General features: G+C 55.2%; 1 protein-coding gene across 2 annotated transcripts in view; it reads left to right on the plus strand.

Annotated features, from left to right (window-relative positions):
* Zfpm1 (zinc finger protein, FOG family member 1) overlaps positions 1 to 19,747 on the plus strand; it is a 60,467-nt gene that overhangs the window by 3,959 nt on the left and 36,761 nt on the right. The window lies entirely within an intron of this gene.

A 19,747-nucleotide genomic window follows, 5' to 3' on the forward strand; every position in this document is an offset into this window, starting at 1 on the left:
GGGGGGGGGACACTCCTCCCCTCATTCCAATTAGGTTGCACTCAGAGGCCAGGGGCGGTTTGTCACCTGCGAAGGGTGGTTTCCCCTGAATCATGCTGAGTTGCTTTTGGTTCCTGGCAAGTCTTAGGTGTGACTTGCGTGGAGTTTTATTGAAGAAAAACTCGAGGTAGTTTCCACAGACCTGACTGCTTTTGGGAAGTCCAGCAGGTAGACATCCAGAGAGATCTGTATAAATCTGCCTGAGCAGACAGGTGTGTATGGAGAACTCATTGCGTGCTGTGTGCAGTGGAAGGAGTGCTCTTTTGTGTTCCTGCTGTATGCAATTCTGTAGTATTGAGCACCTGCTGTATGCAAGCCCTTACTCAGCTCTATCCACGGTATGAGGAAGGGAGAGGAGAGAGGAGGCACAAGCAGGTGAGAAGTTTGGGGGCCACTTCTCAATACCTGGCCTCTAGACTGCCAAGGATAGGCCAGCCATGGTTGCACTTTGATGGATAGTAACCTGGCCTCAGTTTTCTGCTTTGGAAAACTGGGCTGTTTGGGGATGTGAGGAGCCGAAAGGCAAAGTGCCCGTAAGTGAGAATGAAGTCAGGAAGGCTTGCTTCAGTTTCCCTCTTTGAAAAATAGGGCTGAGATAAGCATTCAGGGTTACAGAGAGTCCCCAGGTCAGGCAGGAATTAGTGATCCCAGATGCTAAAAGACCTAGGTCCCTGGACAGAGGCTTAGAGGAAGCATCCTACCTGGTGCAGCCGCCCTCCATCTCCGAGGAGGTGTTTTCACACATTCTTACAGTTCAGTTAAGCAAATTATTGGTAGCCACAGGATGACTAATTTGCTCCAAGCTCAGAAGCCATCTGCCAACTCCCTCTATCACCTCACACCCACCTACAGGGCCAGTGGTACTGACAGCACGGGGCAGCCCCGTTCCCAGGAGAGGCAGGGTGAAGCTCCAGCGGGAGCTGGGTGGGTTTAGCTGTATTTTATGGACACGGAGCATTCTCCACTCCCCTTGGGCGTATAGGTGGTGCGTGCTGTCAGGTCCCTCAAGGGTGCTGGTGGCCCATGACCCCTTCTGGAGATTCTCCTGCCTCCATGTCTTTCCTTTGTGACTATGTCTGTCATCCAGAGCCCAACGAACACGAGCTGCCCCCTCCAGCCTCGACCCTGCTGTCCCAAGCCCTAGTCATTAGCACTGGCCTGGTACTTGATGGTCTCTAGAGTCCGAGAGCTCAAACCTAGAGCCTATGCAGAATGGTCCAAGGCGGGAGGCCCTTTGTGGGGAACCCTTTCCTGGCAGAGGAGACCACACGCGGTCTCGAGTTCTTGTTCGGCCTTCTGATCCTACCTGCCAGTGGCTTTCCTACCTTTCTGGAGCCTGAGAGCACAGCAGATGGACAACATGGGCCAAAGACAGCAGCATTAATGAACTTATGAAAGGCCCGTGCTCACATCGTTGTGAATGAGTACTAGAAATTCACTTTGTTAACTTTGTGTCCCAGAAAGTAGTGAAGCCAGAGTGAGAAGCGTGAAGTGGACACTGCCCCTTACTGTTGGGACCAGAACTCAATCAAGGTGTCTCACCATCCTCTGGCTTTTGCCTGCTCTCAGTCACAGGCCTTAATTTTCACATCTGTACAGTGGACCTATGGGCGGAGTGAAGGCCTCTGCGGTCTTTTGCAGCTGCCCTTGCCATCCTGGTGCTCCTCTCTGAGATGCTTCAACTCAAGGGCAGCCCCTGGGGAAACCTCACCCAGCCCTACTCTGGCCTGAGCCCCGGACCCAGTCCCTCTGGCCCAGGCCCCTCCCCGGAGGTCACAGGAACCCAGTATGGCACCGATTTAAGTGGGTCAGTTGGGGAGAAAGGAGGAGGAATGTGATGCCATTAATTGTGCCCCTTATCTCCTGTTTCTATGCCAACCAGACGGTCCCGGGGCTTGACGGCTCGTGAATAATACTGTAGGCCGGCCTATCTGCCATCGACAGGCCTCACGGAGGCAGCTGTTGCCTCCCGATTGGTATCACAAAACCCATGGACCCATCCCGCATGGAAGCTGCCTAGCCATACTCAGGCCTTGGCTGGTTCCTGTCCACCAGCCTCTTAGGCTGCCTGGAGGTGCCTACGGTCCGTGTTCCCATTTCACAGATGGGGAAACTGAGACCACAGCCACATTGCCTTGCAGACCTCTTCTGGCTGAAGAAAGTGTGGCGCAGCGAGGGGCAGTAGCATCAATGGTCTTCAGGCATCACGTCATGCATGCCCCCACCCACTCCCATCTGCCAGACCATGTGACCTTGGCAAGCCCCATCCCTGTGTGGCTCCCTATGCTCACCCCATGTTATTAGTCAGGGAGCCAACCCGTAGTTAAGAACTCAACTGCCTATGTGAGTGTTACATGAGTGTGTGTGGCCCTTCAATGGGGTCGAGGCAGCGCACCGGGGGCTCGTTCTCCAGTGGAGACCTGGGGGCCCCAATCAGGCATCTTTAGCATCTGTCCTTCTTTACAGAGCTGTACCAGCCCACAGCCTCTCAGGTTCTGGGGCATCTTTGCTGCCACTCAGCTCCTTAGGCTTCTGAGGAGGAGCCTGACTCCCTCGGGTACCACTCTTTGGGCCACCAAAGCCAGATAGTTGCTAGGATTTCTGCACCCCCCCCCCATTGCCCATAGGACTGTGTGAAAGGCCTGTCAGGAGGGTGGGAACCTTGCTTTCCCATCCGCAATGTGGGGGTGACAGTGCCTGTCTCCCAAAGCAGCTGCAGCCCCTTCCCTAAGCCCCCCTTCCCTTTTCTCTTTCCCCTGTCTCTTCGTGATCAGGTCAGGTCTGTGGTTCCCCGCCTTTCTGAGATGGAACGTCCCTGCTCCCAAGCTCTTTTCCATGCCATCTCAGTGTATTACACACAGGGGCCCTGCCCTTTGACCCACAGATGTGGAAAAGATGTGGGATCCTGGTACCTCCCCTGTCACTGGCCAGCCTCTCCCTCCTTCATATTGGCACTGATTTGTCAAGGGAGCACCGGGACTGTGCAGCCTTAGTGTGTGGCTTGCCTTCTGTGCGCTGGTGATCCCTTGTCAGAGAGCCCAATACCAGAGCCTTTGTGATCTTCCTCTCCCCTCTGTGTTCTGTAGTGGTCTGGATCTGGGCAGCCGAGTGGAACCCCTCGGCCCTCCCAGGTTAGTGCCCATCTGCAGAGGAGCTGGTAGTCTGGTGAAGGAGGGGAGTCTTGGGATTGAGGGGACACCAGTATGGAGAAGGTTGAGGAGCTGTCCATGGCACGTAAGCTGCCTGAACAGAGCCCTTTATGTCTCAGCTGCAGCACAGACCCTCAGCGGGCCACCTCTACCCCATGTGGGGCCATGTACACACGTGTGGCCTGCAGGAAGCCGAGCTCTTACCTATGGGCTGGCTCTCCCACTAATGACACATCTGAGCCCCACAGAGATGGGGCTTGCTGAGATCACGTGGCCTAACAGGAAAACACCCCTGGCCAACTTCGCATGTAGATACCCAGGCCTAGGAGCTCAGACCCTCCCTGGCCAGGGCCCAGCGAACCACAGGGACTGCTGAGAGCCTAGGCAAACAGAAGCAGCCCATACTGGTGTCTGGCGATGGCTGCAATACTGGCTAGGGCTGTCCCATACCAACCCTGGGTGGTCTGTCTCTAAGGGGACAGGGACTGCCCTTCCCCATCCTTCCCATTCCAGTGTGCATTCATCCTTAGTGTATGGCCCTGACTTTGGGATACTCAGCTCCCAGCCCCAGCTTCTTCCCAGGGGCCTCATTCGGTGGCATCCCAGTGCTCAGCCAGCCTGGGTTCTGTCATCTGAGGGACGGAAACAGCAGGTGTTCCCCACTTAGGCAGGGGTGGTACACAGTAGGTACTTGAGGAACAGTGCTGTTCAGAGTGGACCAATCAGAGGGACCCTTGGTGGTATGACTCCTGTCGCTTGTGAACTCTGGTGTACAAGCAAGCCCTTGCCTAGCACCAGACAGCCACAGAAGGGTCCTCTGGAGAGAGGCTCAGCCTGACTTCTCAGGAGACCTATGAGTAAGTGGACCTTCCTGCCTCAGTTTCTCCTTGCAGAGTGGGATCCTAATAAGAGCACCTCCTTGTTGTGGTCATAGCGGGGGCTTGGTGGTGCACACAGAAGTGCCAGGTGACTTCTTACCAGGTGGATGCTGCTGGTCCTGCTGGCTTTGGTGTTGGCATATGCCAGAAGCCTGAATGTTGTGTGTTACACACCACCCTGGTGGCCTCTTCCCACCGCTGTTATGGGTGAGAACATCAAGGCCTTGCTCAAGGCCAACCAACACAGAAGCTGGGTCTGTGGCCAGGGTGGAGATTCTCTGAGCGGAGATCTGTAACCCACAGGGTCAACCCCACCATCCTGCATGTCTCTGGGGCCTCTACAGGCTGACTTTTCCCTCCTCCCTCCTCAGCAGCCATCTGGGCTTACGCAGAATTGGATAGGCACATCAGCAGCACCTCCCACACAGCTCAAGTGCCCCCATCCTTCACCTGCTCTGGTTGGCCGTGAGCGCTAAGCCTAGGCTTCCCCATTTGTGACTTGAGTGGTGTTTGCAGCGCTCTGCAGCCTCTCTAGGCGTAGGCTGGTTTCCATGCCTTGAATGAACAGGGCTGCAGTAGATGCAGCCGGTGTCACCCATCACACCGAGTGTTCCCATGTGCTCAGCACTTCCTCCACATCTCTCTGCATCCCTTCCTGAGGTTGGGGTTCTCCCTCTCACTCAGAAAAAATAGAGGGTTGGAGTGCTCTTTTGGTCCGTAAGAAATGGAGGACCAGAGAAGCTGCCTCCAGGTCTCACAGCCAGGCATGATGTTCTCACTGTGGAAAGAGCCTGCCTGGGATGGTCTGCACAACCCTGTCTGCTCCTACCGTACAGGTCGATGCACTACAGGGTCTTTGGGGCTCTCATGTGAGTCCTAACCCTGTGAGCCTCAGTTTCCCTACTGTACATAGCACTATGATGCTTACCCGGGGTGGGGGGGAGGGGGAGAAGGATTACAAAGAGCTGACAGAGGAGACATGGCCAAGAAGAGCCAGTGAAGGGGAAAGGGGGCCATTGTTCCCTCCCCCTGCTGCTGATGGCCCGTCCCCAAGTATATCTGTAATTCTGTCTCCCCTGAGACATCTTGTTGCCAGTTCCTCCTGACATCTGACTTCAAGCCCTATAGCTTTCCCTTATACTTTCCATCTGTCCTTAGGCTTATACTTCCCTTAGTTACCTGTTCCCTCACCCCAGGAGGAAAGAAGGCCAGGGCTAGGGGTCTTGGCTCCTTCCTGCAGAGCTCCCTTTTCTGTTTAGGGAACCGGCCCCCAGTGAGGGTCAGGGCCCACAGCTGCCCCTCTAGGACCCCTCCGGTTTCTGCACAGAGATTTGTGGTAGATGGGAAACAGGTTCAAAGACCTGGGCGCCACTGGTGAGGATGAGCCACTGGTCTCCCCACACTCAGCTGCCAGGTATCACTGTGAGCGCAGACTGAGTGTGTTTCAGCCCAGCCTGGTCCCACCAGCCTGAACAAACCTGGGTTCAAAGCCCAAATGGGGAAACCAATTTGGCTTAGAAAGTTGGAGGATCAGATCCTTAGGGGAGCCACCTTCTGGATGTTTGGGTTGGGAGAGAGCTATGACCATTGATTCTTGGGTAGAGGTGGGGCAGCCGCACCCATTTTCAAGCCTAGGGTCTGAGACTCTCTAGTGGGTCCCAACCATAGCCAGCTCTGGTCCCAACATTTTTCTCCACTGTGTAACTTTGGGCCAAGGTTTTAGCAAAGATCAGAGCTGCACAGCCTCATTGGGCTTCGCTCCCATGCTGCCTCCTCCCAGTTCCTGGGCCACCACGGCACCTCCTGTCTCGGTCTCCCCTAATGAGCCCCACACCCAGCTCGATCAGGTACAGTTGCCCAGGGACAGAGGCATCCCAACACTCGCCAGGCCTCCTGGACCGTCCATGGAAACCAGGCCTTCACCCAGTTGGCCGGCCAGCCCTCTCCTGGAGCAGCCGCAACCTGGTCCTCCCTGCACTGTCTCTGGTCCCAGCCTCCTCCAGTGCAGGTTTCAGCTCCCGTGATAACTCGGAAAGTTGAACTGGCCCCATTACTGCACTGAGATGGTTGGCAAGATAGGACTCGATAATGGAGGAGATACCCACGTCTCGGTGGCCAGCGGCCTGGGCTCCTGCCCATTAACATTCCCCACCAGCGATCCGCGCTATCTCCTCTCCTTCCACTCCTCCCGCAGATAAGAATGGAAATTCTGACTTCATAGCTCACTGATTAAAGTGTCTGGATTTCTTGATAATACACAGATAAATTATGTTTTTGAAAAGGAAGGTAGGAAGGAGGGTGGAGAGAAAGGGGCCCTAGAGGGGCGCCCTTGGCCGGCTCTGAGGAGATGGCTCTCCCAGCCTCTAGACCAGGCTGGTAGCCACCAAATGTCCAGCCACTGAAACTGCAGCCAGCTAGGTCCAGAAGGCCCCACTCAGAGAAGACACCGGCACACAGACTCCCAAGCCATAGGGTCTAGCCTCTAGGGCTGATGGCAGCCTCTGGCACACACGCACAGCCTTGGGCAGATCTCCATACCAAAAAGGCCTTGTTTGCCCAGCAGACATGGTGCCTCTGCAACCCTCCCAGACAGCTTTGCCTGTGTGCCCTGCTGCCCTGCAGTGCCTGGTCAGACCATAGGTAGTTCAGTAGGGGGTCGAGGTGCCCATGCAAAGCCACGCCTACCGGCCGCGAGGGCTTCACAGCATTCCAAAACCTGATTGGCTCCAGGTCCTCCTCAGCCATTGTGCTTCCCAGCTCGGCCCAGCTGCCACTCGTGACAGGCGGCACCCAGATGGGGCTTGGGTGCCATTGCAAGCTTGTCTGGATAAAGCTGCCTCCTTGAGCTGATCCGAGATCCTTGCTGATGGTGTGATGCGCCAAGATTAGGGCTGCGCCAGGCTAATCCTCCCGCTGAGGGACAGGTAAGGCAGTCATGGGGGAGTGAGGCACCTGCTGTGTGAGAAGAGAAGCCAAGGCCTGTCAGCCCCAGTACCTCTCCGGGGTAATGGCCAGGCCAAGCTGGCCCCATGAAGCCATGTGGAAACCCTGCTGGGCCCAGTGGGGTAGGGGCACTCAGCTTTGCCCCTGTCCTGTGTTTATAAAATCACTCCTGAGAACTCAAACACTGGAATCCCAGAGATGGGAAGGCCTGAGGAGGGCAGGACCTTTCCTGTGTGGTCCTGGGTCTTCCCAGGTATAATGATCCCAGTGATGGCCACACTGAGGAGAGCTATCTTGATTGAGTTGCTGTATACACCCTACGACACTGAGTCCTCCTATCATCCCACATTTCTCTTCTAATGACTCAAGGCTCAGAGAGGTTGAGTAAATCGCCTAAGGTCACACAGGAGGCACTCTGACCTAGACTGAGCCTCCATCTACCTAGAAGTTCTGGGGTATTTGCAGTTATAACCTCCCACACACACACCTCTATAAAGGGGCCTGCTCTCTCCATTTCAGAGAGAAGGAGTGGCCACAAGAGAGGGCAGACGCTCAGCACTACCCAGCCCTGGATTGATGAAACTTGGTCTGGCTGGCCTTGAATTCAGAGACCCTCCTGTCTGCCTGGCTCAACCGGTGTGTCTATACTTCTTATTGCTTGTCGTCATTTCATTCGCCCCATAGGCTCCTTTGGTGAGGAAGTTGGTTCGAGGGGCTGGAGGGGCAGCTCGGTCAGTAGAGTGTAGCGACTGGAGTTCAGATCCCCACCCCACACACACACATGAGCCAGGCATGGCAGCATGCACCTGTAGCTTCCCTGCTGAGGAGGTTGAGGTCTGCTGCCCCTGGGAGCCACCACTGCCCTCTAGGACAAACGGCTCCCACAGGGCTGCGTGCTGAGGTGTCAGGCTCAGGGTTCCACCTGGATGATTCTAGAATGTTTGTCTTTGTCAACCCAGGTCATTATCTCACCACCATCAATCACCAGAATTTCATACCTGGAGTGTCGCAGGAGTCACACACTGAACCAACCAACCCAGGGACACGAGAGGGGGTTAGAGTCCAAACTGCCCACGGCCCTCCAGGCATCTCCCTATTCTAAGCCTCAGTTTCTGTATCTGTAAACAGGGCTGTGGATGCTAAGATTGCATCCTGCAGACCCTGGATGTGTTCCCCAAAACCTTTAGCCATGTTTGCCGGCCACCCCATGGGCCCCATGCCCCCTAGCTGTGCCCACCAGATCTTAACCAGGTTGTTAGCCTCCAGGCCAGAGAGGCATAGCTGGACTCTCGGCTCCATCTGCCCTGGTTGTGTATCCTTGGCCCAGGTATTTCACTTCCCTGGGCCTGACTGCCTTACCCATCAGACAAGGGAGTGAGTGTCCTTGCAGGTCCTTGTGAGGAGCTGATGAGACAGAGCTTGGGAACCCTAGAATCCTAGCAGACAGGTGCCTCAGAACCACCACCCTCTCCGGTGCTCCTCGGGGCTTGTGTCTCCCTTTCAGGCTGGTGCCTGAGAGAGGGAGGCCTCCTCCCTAAGCTCCACCGGTGTGGGAGGGGATGGGGTGGGTGTGTTCCGCCCTCCCAGGCCCCCAACAAAAAGAAGAAAGAAAGGGAACCTTGATAAAAAGAGTGATAGGCGCCATGCGTGGAGGAGCCGCTATCGCCCCATCTATCTGCCTGCTCACTCGCGGTTCTTTCCCCTTATCTCACCCCCTCCAAATGCCAGGAACAAAAGCACTGCAGACTTACACATACTGCCAAGCCCATGGCCCAACTTGGGGCTGCCAGGAGAGATAGCCCCTAAATCTAAAGGAAAACTTGGGCTCCTCACCCTCATCATTTTGCAAAGGGAGGACTCACATGGCCCATTCTGAGACATTGCAGGCAGGAAGGAGTTGTCAAGGAGTGGGCATATAGCTGTGGGGGAGGTCCCCATAGTACCCCTTGCGTATTGGCTATGTGACTTTGGCTCAGTGTCTTCCTCTAAGGCACCCAGGATGGATTTGAGTTGTCTGGAATAGTTACAATGGGGCCTTTCCCTTAAACTTCCTTTCTGCCAGAATCTTCATCAGTTCTCCCAGAATCTAACACTTCCCAGAACACCCCTTACACTCAGTTCTACCTCCGCCTCCCACCCCTTCACCCCCACAAACCCCAAAGCCCTATGATGTCTTAACTTCCTGGGCTCCCACAATCAACACCACTGGGTCCCGCCCCCAGAGCGGAGAATAGGCCCCTCCCACTACTGTCCATCCCCGGTTTGCAGCCAATGAAAACAGAGTGCAAATGAGCAGACTTGAGGCTCAGGCATTGGCTGAAGTTCCATGGAGGGGGTAGGACCTTTCCTTAAAATGAGAGTATGCACCTGTCCAGCCTAGACCAACAGGGTGGGAAGGCCTCCCAGGCTTCCCAGCTTTCTTCAGAATCCGTGTTTGCCTTGGACAGGCCGGCCTTTGAGTAACCTCTGCTGACCTCAGAACCTAAGCCACACCCTCGGGCACCAGGACCTGGTCATTCCACAAACAGTGCAGCCAGCTCTGGTGCCAAATGAGAATGGGAAGGTGAGAAGTGGGGCCAGGACAGACGGCAAAGGCTGGCCGCTCCCCCAGCTCCCTCCAGACCCTGCTCGTGCTATTGTCCTCCCTGTCTGCTCCCCTGTGACTCATTTGCTGTCCAGGCCTCTCTGGCCTTAGGCTCTGGTGAGGACAGGGATCCCTGTTTGTCACACTCTGGCTTCCTAATCTGTAAAACGGGAGGAAACCTAGTCCCTCAGCCTGCCAGGATGGTTTTTGGACCCCTCCCCTGCCCCAGGCCTCGGTTTCCCCACCCACATCGTGGGGCCATTTGGGATGCAGCAGGGGCTAGAGTTGCTCATCCCATACCTGTTTGTTTCGAAGCCCGAAATGGACACCTGACCTTGCCTCCACCCTCTCCACTCTTCGATATACTGTGCTGCAGAACTGGACCCACGGTCACAGCAAGGGGGCACACTGATTCCCGCAGCACCCTCAAGCCACAGGTGTGGTGGGTTTGTGCAATCTAGTGGCGGGATAAGGTACACCAGAAAGAGACTGGGATAAGACCGAAGGGAAGAAGAGTCAGCAGTGACCTCATGACCTCGGTCTTGACCCCCACACTCTGGGTCTCTGTCTTCTGTTTTTATAACATGGGTGTGAGGGTCGGAAGTACATTCCTACACTAAACCATCACCAGGCCTTCCAGGCCAAGCCTCAGCCTCTGCTAAAGGACCTCCTTCTCACGTGGACAGCTCTGCCCGCCCCTAGAAGCACAGGGTGTCTATTACTAGATAAAGGCTACCTTTTTGGTTTCTAGACCAGCCTGTTCTGGCTGGGGAGAAAGGGAAAGGGACTAGGAGTCAAGTCCGCCAGAGACACGGGCATTACCACAGAGGAGCCTGAGGAGTCCTGAGGGGTCAACCATGTGCTCTGAGGTGGAAACAGGGACGGGACCGTGACCGGGGCACTGATGATGTAGGAGTCCCATGGTGCTGAGAGCATTCTTGGATCAGAGATGGAGGGGGAGATGCTGAGCACGGTTGGGTTGAGTTGGGGGAGGGATGTGGGCACTGATGGTGTTGGTGAGGGTGTGAAATCACACAGCACAGGGTCTCGTGTGTGAGCAGGGCACTGAGAGAATGGGGCACCCATAGTGGGTTTGGGTTGAGTGCTAAGAGCACTGTGCTCTGCCCAACAGCTGCCGCGGGCTCAAGGCAGGCTTGGCGAAGAGTGGGCACAGCCCAGCCCGCCGAGTGAACGGCTTGTCACACAGGAGCCATCCTCTCCTGCTGCCATCTGCCTCCGTCCCTCTGCCCTGTACCACGCAGCGATGGCTCCATTAGTGAAACCCGCTCACATCGCTCAGCTCTTATCGCCCATCTAGAGAAAGAATCACTCCGGGCCTCAGCGCCCATCTCCACTGTTCTGTTTCCTCCTCTCTTGCTCCAGGCTCTGAGCTGTGGCCTCGGCCGCCCCTGCCTGGCACGTGGACCCCACAACCCCAGGCCCCATCCTGGCACAGGGCCCCCAGTGCACTTAGTGACCATCCTCAGGGTGCACAGCTCCAGCCCCGGTGGTGTCCTGGGCCCTCCCCCATGCAGCCCCTCCCCCAGAAGCTTAGGCCTTGGGTTCCCGGAGTGAAACAATCTTGTGTAATCTATCAGTGGCTATCAGGCCCATCGAGGGGAGGGACGGGAGTGGCTGGGCCTAGAGATGGCGCCAACCTTTAGCGTTGATAAAGTTTCCGAGTTCAGCAGTGATGAATGTTGAGTAAGCGCAGGCCGCAGATAGGATGTGGACTTGGCAGGCCCGAGGCTCCGGCTGAAACCAATCTCTCTCTATCAGCCAGGCTGGGCTTTCTCAGGCCCCCAGCCCTCTTCCCTCCTCCTAGCCTCCCTTTCTCTCAGCCTTGCCCCACCCAGGCCCCTGCCCCCAGGGACAGAGTAGGACACCAACTTGCCGCTTAGAAATGGCCTGAGAAAGGGACCAGGCTCAGGTCAAGTGGAAGATCCTGAGGGAGCCCACAGGGGTAGCTGTTGAAACCCCAAGGAACCAGGGTCCTGCATCCTCAAGCTTGATGTCTGGCAGTGCTGCTCACAGATTAGACCTTAGCTCCTTCCCAGGCCTTTAGCCCTGGGTGCTCAGCTGGGACTTTCTGTGGTCCCTCCCTGCCCTAGGTCTTCCTGCACACACTGCCTGAGTGCCCTCTCTGGGGTATTCTCAGCTGTCGCTTAAATGCCACCTCCTCTGAGAAGTCCCAGTAACCCCCCACATCCCCTGTAGACTGAGCTAACCCTCCAAGGTCCAGAGGCCTATATCCCTGTCTCCATCCCAGACTGAATGCCCTCTCTCATCTGGGATGGACCTGCCTGGAACTTCTTGATCCCTCCCTCTCCATCCACTCTTCACCAAAGCTCTATGAGGTCAGATGTGGGACCCTGAATCTTGCAGCCTGGGCAGCTCTCCATTGTGTATGTCCCCGAATAGCAGTGTGAGCAGCTGCCCTAAGGCCAGGCGGTGGCCAGGATGGTTGCCTTCTGCTTCACTTTCCTCCTCTGCCCATGGAGTCTACATCCCTGCAGGGTGAGGCTTAGTAAGGCTCTGACAGACCCAAGTGAGCTGTTGAGGGCAGTGTACATGTGTCTACAGGAATCGGGGCTGAAGGAGCCAAAGCTTCTAAAGATTACAGATAACCAAGGAGGGGGCAGGGACATCCCCACAAAACAGGGTGTCCTGACTCCAACCATACCAGGAACAGCTGGCAGAGAACAGTCTCTGGTTCCAGGAACAAAGGGACCAGGGATGGAAAGAAGCAGAGATGGGAAGGAAGATGTGGGATCAGGGAGAGAAACAGGCCCAACAAGGGGAGAAACAAGACCTCAGTCCTGAGAGCCTCATGGACCTGTATCTGAATCCTACTCAGTAACTCTAGGCAAGGCCATCCCTGCTTCTCTTCACTGTGAACAAGGATTGGGGATGGCAAGGCTCCGAGAGCCTTACCAGGAGCTGCTCTGCTGGTAGAGAGACCCTGCTACTCTGTGTCTCAGTTTCCCACACTTAAAGCAGTATAAGAGCAAATTGGAGAGCTAATAAGAGTCACGTGGCACTAGAGTTAGCATGCTCAGAGCTCCAGCAGCCTGCCAGAGGCCCTGACACCGTTTCTGGTCACTTGAAGCACACGCCTGGGGTGCCTGGGTCCCACACAGACTAGCCAGAACAACAACCCCGAGGCCTGAGGGGCAGTGAAGCCCACCACATTCTGTCAAGTCAGAGCTGACTTCTGTGTGAGGTTTGGAAGCAGGAGTGGGAAAGATTTCCAGGAGGGGAGAGCACTAGGCCAGCCCTGCCCTGGGTGGCTTCACAGCTATGTGAAGCCCTGGGTCCTCTGGGGACAGGCCAGGGAAGATGACTGACATCAGAGATTTTCAGTGACTCCTTTCAAAGTGTTTGGAACCAGCTTGACCCTAGGTCATCAGCGTGTGTTTCTTTCCACGAGGCAGGGTCACATAGTGCCCTGTATTTTATCTGGGCTGTGTGTCGCCCCCCCTCCACCTGTCCTTTCAGTAAAGATCTGTGCCTTTAAAAGCCAAGCAGCAGGAAAAGCCTGTATTTCATTGTGTGTGAATCATATCTCAATAGGATCTTTTTAGTGTTTGAATGCTGAGGTCTGTCTGGACCCGTGTTTACTAGATTATGGGCCTTGACTCTCCATCAGACCCCCTACTTGGTGCCTCTGGAAGACCGCCCAGGGACTAAGGAAGGTATATATCACCTTCCAGGATGTCCTGAGCTCCGAGTCTTTGCCAGTTGGGGTTAGTCCCTCCTGCTCCTCACAGCCCGGCACAGAAGCAGTTAGCAGGTCAGCCACCTGAGACCTTAACAGGGTAGAGAGAATCAGGCAAGACACAGACGGTCTTAGGGCTCAGACCTCTCGGAAAGAGATATGAGCTCCCCATCCCAGGGTCTGTGGGGTGCCCTCTGTGATACGCTGGGTAAGAAAGGCTACCTGTCCCACCCCATATACATATCTATGTATGCCACCCATGCAGTGAACAGTGTCTGTGTCCAGGTTGTAGATCCAAAAAGCAGTGTGCTCTGGCCACAGCCCCAGCTTGACTGTGATCACCAGGAACCCCAGGGAGCAGGCATCTGTCTCTTGCTGGAGCAGGTTGTACACTCAAGTGAACAAGCCATGCTATCTGGCCAACTCTTTTGTGACCAGCCTGGTTGTGGGCAGTGCCCCCTCTGGACTCTGTATGATGGTGTCCTCCACTGTTGTACTGTCTCTTCAGCACCTCCCCAGGGGCATCATGAGTTGAGGCTGAGGTCAAGGTTGAGACAAACACTGAGGTTCAAGTGGCCCTTCACCCTTCCCAGGCATGCTGAGCACCTGCAGGCCTCTGACCTTGTAGTGTGCAACCTGATAAACTGTGCTGCCAAGGAGACAGACCACCCCACTAGAGGACTCTGAAGGGGAGTCCTTGGAGAGACTGAGGAGGGCCGTAGGGAGCTCAGTAGACACACAAGGACAGGTCCGGGCACTAGTGAGGGATGTCCGACCTGGAAAGCATGTAAGGTGGGCACATGCTGAGGGGCTTGGACCTTGCCACACTGGCAAGACAGCTTTGGGCCAGGTCCACGTAGTAAGACTGGAGGTGAAGGGGACTCTGCTGTGAGAACCCGGCCCCACTGCACCGTACATAATATGGCCTGAGGTGATCCTGAGGACTTGAGGTGATGGGGTCAGAATCAGCTCCGAGGTTCCTCAACTTGACCCTGCCAGTGTTTTTGGACAGGGCATCACCAAGCCATTAGAACTGAGAGTGAAGTCAAGTCTGTTTGAGGAGAAGGCTGCAGCTCTGGGTGCCATGTGCCTCAGTTTCCATCTCCCTGCATTGGCTGGATCAGAATCCCTGCTTAGGTGGGTCCTGGACCCCACTCCTGCTAACCAGGACCCACTGTCCTAGGTCACGGTGTCTGCTAGGCAAGAAGGCTTTAGAACTTAGACTCTCTGGCCATCGTCCTCCCCTGGTCTGAGTCCTGTGATGCTAAACTCCCTAGATTCGGCCCCTCGGGGAGGACAAGACTATCTTGCCGCCTGTCTGTCCCCGCCATGGCCCTAGCTGCCCGCTGCCCAGTGGTGGGAAAGTCTGTATCTGTTGCTATTTTCTCTCTGCTATCAAGGCCTTATCTGGCAGCTGGGTCCTGCTGGAGGCCAGGGTCTCCTTCCTGGCAGTGCCAAGCCATTCCAGTGAAGTAAGGAGGCTAGGGTTCTACCAGCCAAGGTGGGGGGCTTCCTGTTTCCTCTGATGGCCCTCCCCAGACCTGGAAGGAACAGCGTAGTCACCATAGCCCAGGCCATGCTCCCAGCCACTCTCCCATATGGCTGTGTGGACTCCATCCTCCTCAAGAGACTGCCCTCATTTTCCATGAGGGAATGGTCCTACGTTGCCTGGTGTGTGCTACCCCTCTGCCTCACTACATTCTCCCTGGCTTCCAGGGCAGTGAGCCTCATCTCTTACCAGTCCTTGCCACCTCCTCCAGGAATCCACCCCACAACAGCTCTCCCTCCTGACATGCGTATTGGCACCTTTGGTCATTGCCTTGTCTCCAGCTCCTGGTCCTGAATCTGCCACACCAAGGGCATGGGAAAGGTTTGATGAGTGAATTCAATGCGTATGTAAGTAGATGAAGGAACTGGGATGAGGGATGAGGCTGCCTGTTCTCGGGGGTGGGTACCTGAGATCAGTCTCTGAGCTCTCTTGTCCACGGATGCCATGGGCAGGCAGCTGGTCCAGATCATCTTGGTTCCATTTATAGGAAGGGAGGAAAGAATCTCCAGGTGGGCTTAAAGAAAGGACCCTGTGCCAGGCCGGCTCCCGTGGGCCTTGGTCTGCTGGCTCCTGTTGGGTTTGGAAAGGTGGGTGCTGCCCTAGTTCTTATAGTGGTTTCTATCCCCATGGGGTGGTCTGCAGGGGTCTCACCCATGACCAGAATCCTATCTGGACCAAAGACAGCCCTCCTTGCTGCCTGGAGGACACAGACTGGGATTTTGTCCCTCTTCAGAACCTGCAGTGACCTCCACCCTTCTGTGCAGCTCTCCAGAGCTGGGAGAGGGCCTGGAAGGCAGTGGGCATCAGCCTGCCACACAGTCTACCTCCATAATTCAGTTTTAAAGCATGAAAAAGGGAGTTGATGAAATTCCGCTATCAGCTCTGAGCCAATATGCAAAATATCTCACCCCCAATCAAATAGCTATTATGTTTTCATTCCCAAGCGGCGTCCAGCCTAATGAGCAGGAGACGGATGGGCGCTTGGGCATCTGCTCCTTGTGATAACCAAGGGGCTCAGGGCACTGTGGGGGCTGCTCCCAGCACTGTCCTGCCTGTGGGTGACCACCATGGTGGCCTGTGGATGCCACTGAGCAGAAGTGCAGTCTTGTGCCCAAACATCTCCAACCTGGGCAGTAACCAGGCAACAGGGCCAGCATCCGCCTAACTATGGGTAACGGGAGGTGTGGTTCGAGACAGTGCTGCGGAGGCAGCCTGTCTGCTTGGGTCATAATGTTGTCCAAGCTCCCTTTTCTCCATGCACCATCCCTTTGCCTTTTCCTTGAGGACCATGGCAAGCTGCTCTGCCTTAGTTGGGTGGGCCACAGTTTACCCTTCCATAAAGTGGGTGTAACCCAGACTTCCCACTAGGGGGGTGTTTGGCACCTTATGGAAATGAAATTTAATTAGGACTGGCCTTAGGTTCCCCACTCTACACCCTCACCATTATTTGCCCCCATTCCCATGGCACCCAGTCTGGCTCATATTACATATTCTGTATTACCTCTACATAGATCTAACTCAGCACGAACCCTCTGTGCCTTAGTTTCCCCTTCTGAGGCAGGACTGGAAGATGACCTCACTGGGCTGTCTAAGTGAGAGGGGTTAAGGAAGGACATTTGTGAAGTGCTAAGCCAAGGCCCCTTGTGCAAGGTTGTGCTTAATAACTCCTTTCCCCTGCTGGGCCCTTGGTGGCAGTCACCAGTGACAGCTGGTGTTTGTAAAGTACTGGCCCCCAGCACCCTCAGCTGCACTCTGATGGTGCCAGCAAGCTGTCCTGGGAGGCTGCAGCTGTGAGAGTTTCCGTCCAGAGCTGAGGAGACGGCGTACAGAGAGGTAGCAGCGCACAGAGAGGTAGCATGGCTTGCCCAAGGTCACAGAGCAAGGACATAGTTTTATCTGCCACTCTGCTGGTTGGGGACAGTGAGGGTCCCCAGAAGGAACCTAGCAAGGGACATCCTGGGGAGGAACGGTGTCCAGCCATGGTTCACGGATACCCCTGGCATATAGGGCCAACGTCCCCCACTTTTCTACTTCCACAGCCCTTGCGGGTCTAGGTGTACCCGAGGGCCCAGTGCCAGCTTAGGCTCCGCTGAAGCCAACGGAGGACTCAGAAAGCCGTAGCGGCTGGCTCCGGGCAGAAGTGCCGCATCCCATCTGTGGGCTTTCTCTGTTTGCCGTGGTAATTCTCTCCTGCATTATCATAGCCATTTTAATTGTTCTGGAAATGGATTAACAACGTCAGAGTAAGCTGCTTGTCATCCTGGCTTCTTTCTCCACGCTCATCCACGAGGCTTTGTGAGGAGCACTTTTGCCTTTGTTCTATAAATTGAGGAACATCCCAGCTCTAGGCGCCTGGGTGTGGGAGGTCCACCTGGGTGGGCACCAGATTGGGCTCCATGACATTACTGGGGAAGGCTGTTTCCGCTTGTGCCCCCTCCTTGGCCCAGCTCAATGCCAGTCCCAGAGTTGCTGAGAGCAGGCTTCATCCCATTGCTAGAGCAGGCAAGTGAGACTCCAGGTGCCTTTCAGCCCCTGGAGAGGCATGGAGCCCCTCCAGAGAGATGGGTGCCTGGGCCTAGGCAGGGCAGTCTCCTGTTCAGGGTTGGCTCCACTCAGGGTGGACCTCCACCGTAGCCCTGTTTTCCAACCCTAGTTCAAGGTCATACGAGTCAAGGCATGTGTCTGCCCCTGTGAGCCTTAGCCCTGTTCCTGGGAGGCTCGGTCTAGCGCTAGCACCCACAGGACTGCAGCTAGGAAGCCTATCTCTTCCTGGAACTTGTGATGTCACCCCCATACCCCAGGCTAAAGATGGACTCCCTCCTTTCAGGCCTCAGGTGTGCCCACTTTCTCCCACACACACATCGCCTGGTCTCACCCCTGCACTTGCTCTCATTCCTGGCTTAGGAACCAATATGGTTCTTTGGTTTTTCCTGCCCCCAGAAGCCACAGGCAATGTCATGAGGCCCGTGCATCCTGCATCCTAGAGTGGTGTCTGGTCATCTGAGGCCAGTGTGAGCAGGATGGCACTGCCCCCAGTAGTGTGGTCTGGATTGCAGCCACCCTAGTCCTTCAGATACAGAATATCCCTTATCACTTCTGAAAGATCACTCTACAAACCTGGTCCCAGCCTGGCCTCTATTCCATCCTCATGGGTCCCCATGCCATTGACATGACGAGTACCATAGATCCCACAGTAGCTTTAGTATTGTGTGTGAGCTAACTCGTATTGGTACTGATGGCCCTGCCACTGGCCTGTGGGTCTCCCACAGAACCCCCATGCCTCCTGAAAAGAAGCAGCCCTAAGCCACTGTTCTGGGGAGCAGCAGGTTTCATTAGCTATGTAAAGCTAGGGGCCCCAAGTGTTAAAGGGGGTGCATCTTAGACCATCCCCCTGCCTGAAGACAATGGCCTGTCTCTAGAAATGGCTCTGAAGTGGCAAGGACCATTGCTCAGTCAGTAGAGAGCGCTTGTCTGCCATGCACAAAGCTCTGGGTTAGATCCCCGCACTGCATATACCAGGCTTAGCACTCAGGAGGTAGAGGCAGGAGCCTCTACCACATAGTAAAGTGTTTTCAGTCTTCCTAACACTGTGACCCTTTAACACAGTTCCTCATGTTGTGGTGACCCCCAACCATGAAACTATTTCATTGCTACTTCATAACGGTAATTTTGCTACTGCAGTGAATCATAATGTAAATATCTGTGTTTTCCAATGATCTTAGGCACGACCCCCAAGTTGAGAACTGCTGGCATAGTAAGTTTAAGGGCAAACATGGAATACATGAGACCCTGTCTGAAAGACAAAATAAAACCAAAGATGGCCCTTGCATGCCTTCTGTCCCTTCTACCTTAGGGTGTCCTCAGGCCCTCTGACATATGGTTTTGGGGTTATTTTCTCCAATGTCTCAGGCTTCACTGCTCTGAGACTCAAAGCCCCTTCAATGCCAGTGGGTGTACCCTAGACACAGGCTCTTCCCCTCCTCAGTGACCACAAAATGACAGGACAGGTGTCTCCTGCAAACTGTGGCTTAAGAGAATAAGCTGGGGACCAGGCTGAGCAAGGGTTTCAGTTGGGCCTCAGTTCTGTTCCCATCGCTGATACCCAGGGGTGACCTCAGAGGTTGCATCACCCCTGACCTGTGCTTGGTGTCCTCTGGGAGTCATTGTGAAACCATGGGAGCTTATTTCACTCTGCCATCTCCCACTGCATGGTGGATGCCCCCCAAATGGTCTGGAGGGAGGGGAACAGAGGCCCAGTCCCCACTGTGAAGGATACCTGTGCCCTGACCCAGTCCAGCAGTCGTGAATCTGCTATCTTTGTGTCCATCATGCTTTTGCCCAGTGTAGTGAGCACAAGAACTCGTTGAGGAGCTCTGGACCAAACCCCAAGTGTGGGGTGGCCTGAGAGTCTTCTTGTAGGAGGTCATAAGCAAACAGTAGAATGTCTGCTGTGTGAGCCTGTGAGTCTGTGTGTGAGCCCGTGAGTCTGTGTGTGAGCCCGTGAGTCTGTGTGTGAGTCTGTGAGTCTGTGTGTGAGCCTTTCCTATCCTTTTCCTTCATATTGTCTGTCTGTCCTCAGGTAATGGATACCTGCTTATCAAGACAAGCAGCTCAGCCCCTCCCAACCATACACTCAAAATAGAAACCAACATGGGGTCTTTTGGGGGCTCAGATGGATGCTTTAGGTCTTCCTGCCTCACAGGCTCACACAGAGACTCACAGGCTCATATACAGACTCACAGGGTCACACACAGACTCTCAGTCACACACAGACTCTCGGGCTCACATACAGACTCTCGGGCTCACACACAGACTCACAGGGTCACACACAGACTCACAGGGTCACACACAGACTCACAGGCTCACACACAGACTCTCGGGCTCACA

The sequence above is a fragment of the Microtus ochrogaster genome, chromosome 4 (genome assembly GCF_000317375.1).
Source record: "Microtus ochrogaster isolate Prairie Vole_2 chromosome 4, MicOch1.0, whole genome shotgun sequence".
Classification (NCBI taxonomy): domain Eukaryota; kingdom Metazoa; phylum Chordata; class Mammalia; order Rodentia; family Cricetidae; genus Microtus; species Microtus ochrogaster.